Here is a 2617-nt window from a genome sequence, read left to right on the forward strand (position 1 = left end):
TTTCCACCAACAGTGTAGGAGGATTCCTTTTTCTCCACACCTTCTCTAGCATTTGTTATTTGTAGACTTTTTAATGATGGCCATTCTGACCTGTGTGAAGTGGTACCTCATTGTAGTTTTGATTTGCATTTCTCTAGTAATTAGTGATGTTGAGCATCTTTTCATGTGTCTACTGGCCATCTGTATGTCTGCTTTGGAGAAATGTCTATTAAGGTCTCCTGCCCATTTTTTTTGATTGGGTTTGTTTTTGTTGTTATTGTTGAGCTGCATGAGCTGTTTGTTTATTTTGGAGATTAAGTCCTTGTTGGGCACATCGTTTACAAATATTTTCTCCCATTCCGTAGGTTGTCTTTTTGGTTGTTTTATGGTTTCCTTTGCTGTGCAAAAGCTTGTAAGTTTGATTAGGTCCCATTTGTTTATTTCTGTTTTTATTTCTATTCCCTTGGGAGACCTAAGAAAACATTGGTACAATTTATGTCAGAGAATGTTTCGCCTATTCTCTCTTCTGGGAGTTTTATAGTGTCAGGTCTTATATTTAAGTCTTTAAGCCTTTTGAGTTTATTTTTGTGCATAGTGTGAGGGTGTGTTCTAACTTCATTGATTTACATGCAGCTGTCCAACTTTCCCAGCACCACCTGCTGAAGAGACTTTTTTCCCATTTTATATTCTTGCCTCCTTTTTCAAAGAATAATTGACTGGAGGTGTGTGGGTTTGTTTCTGGGCTCTCTGTTCTGTTCCACTTATCTGTATGTCTGTTTTTGTACCAGTACCACACTGTTTTGATTACTGTAGCTTTGTAGTATTGTCTGAAGTCTGGGAGATTTATGCCTCCTGCTTTTTTTTCCCCCCTTGGGATTGCTTTGGCAATTCTGGGTTTTTTATGGTTCTATATAAATTTTAGGATTATTTGTTCTAGTTCTGTGAAAAATGTCATGGATAATTTGATAGGGGTGGTATTAAACCTGTAGATTGCTTTGGGCAGTATTGCCATTTTAACAATGTTAACTCTTCCAACCCAAGAACATGAGCTATCTTTCCATTTCTTTAAATCCTCTTTAATTTATTAATGTTTTTATAGTTCTCAGCAAATAAGTCTTTCACCTCCTTGGAAAGGTTTATTCCTAGGTATTTTATTTTCTTAGTGCAATTTTAAAAGGTATTTTTTTTACATTCTTTTTCTGATATTTCATTGTTAGTGTAAATAAATGCACTGATTTCTGAATGTTAATCTTGTATCCTGCTACTTTGCTGAATTCATTTATTAGATCTAGTAGTTTTTGTGTGAAGTCCTTAGGGTTTTCTATATATAGTATCATGTCATCTGCAAATAGTGACAATTTTACCTCTTCCCTTCCAATTTGGATAAAAAACAATGGTTAGATGCCACTAAGTAGGTGGAAATGCCTTAACCATATGCATGTTGTCAGGCCCAAGGGCCTCTTCCATTGTTGTCAAGGGGAGTGTTAACCTTGTCTCCTTTTATACAACACTGGAATAGAGAATTTTTTGATGAAATGTTTAGCTGACAGCAATTGACTGAGGTATAATTCCTGAACAGCGCAACTAACCTTCTGGAATGAGATTTAAAGTAACAGCATACACTTTCTTCTGATGGACTGTATTTTAAAACCAATGTGATATTGCCCTTACTTTGGGAAATATTTCCAAAAAGCTATGAAATAGATCTTCAAAAATTTTATACATATGCAAACACAAATATTGTTCCAAACTTGTCTGTGTGTGTATGTCTGTGTGTCCATGTAGGCACAAAGGATTCACACTTTAAGTCAGACTGTCTTGGGTATCTTGCTAAAACTCTTTCCCACTAGTTCTTAGAAAATTTTAATATGATAGCACCAGGGAGCCTGAGGCAGCATGACTTATGGTGGTGAGGCAGAGTAATGTTTTGAGATACTCACCTGAATTGTTTGCTGAATATTTTTTTCCTCTCCTGAATTTTAATTAGGTAGATCTTGTTTTATTATCCAGTCTGCCATTCTGTGTCTTTTGATTGGAGCATTATTCCATTGACATTTAAAGTAATTATGATAAGTATGTATTTATTGCCATTTTGAACCTTGTTTTCCATTTGATTTTGTATTTCTTCTTTGTTCATTTTTTTTTTTTTTTTGCTTTTCCATTTTGTAGGTTGATGGGTTTTTTTTAAATTGTACTTGAGTTTCTTTCTTTTTGGTTTTTGTGAATTTTTTATATATTTTTGATTTGTGATTAGCCTGGTTTTCAAGTATGTTAACCCATAACTATATCTACTTGCTTTAGACTGATAGTCATATAAGTTCAAACACATTCTTTTTTTTTGGCTGTGTTGGGTCTTCATTGCTGTGCGTGGGCTTTCTCTAGTTGTGGTGAGTGGAGGCTACTCATTGTACTGGTGCGTGGGCTTCTCATTTCAGTGGCTTCTCTTGTTGTGGAGCACAGGCTCTAGGTGTGTGAGCTACAGTAGTTGCGCACCCTGGCTCAGTAGTTGCGGCACACAGGCCCTAGAACACGCAGGCTTCAGTAGTTGCTGCATGTGGGCTCAGTAGTTGCGACATGCAGGCCCTAGAGTGCTCAGGCTTCAGTAGTTGTGGTGCACAGGTTTAGTTGCTCCGTGGCA

General features: G+C 36.5%; 1 non-coding gene across 1 annotated transcript; it reads right to left on the reverse strand.

Annotated features, from left to right (window-relative positions):
• Positions 1 to 1364: 1364 nt before the first annotated feature.
• On the reverse strand, positions 1365 to 1490 carry LOC132421471 (U6atac minor spliceosomal RNA). Its single transcript, XR_009518717.1, has one exon. It is a non-coding gene; the product is annotated as a U6atac minor spliceosomal RNA (small nuclear RNA).
• Positions 1491 to 2617: the final 1127 nt, after the last annotated feature.

This window comes from Delphinus delphis, chromosome 2 (genome assembly GCF_949987515.2).
Source record: "Delphinus delphis chromosome 2, mDelDel1.2, whole genome shotgun sequence".
Lineage (NCBI taxonomy): Eukaryota > Metazoa > Chordata > Mammalia > Artiodactyla > Delphinidae > Delphinus > Delphinus delphis.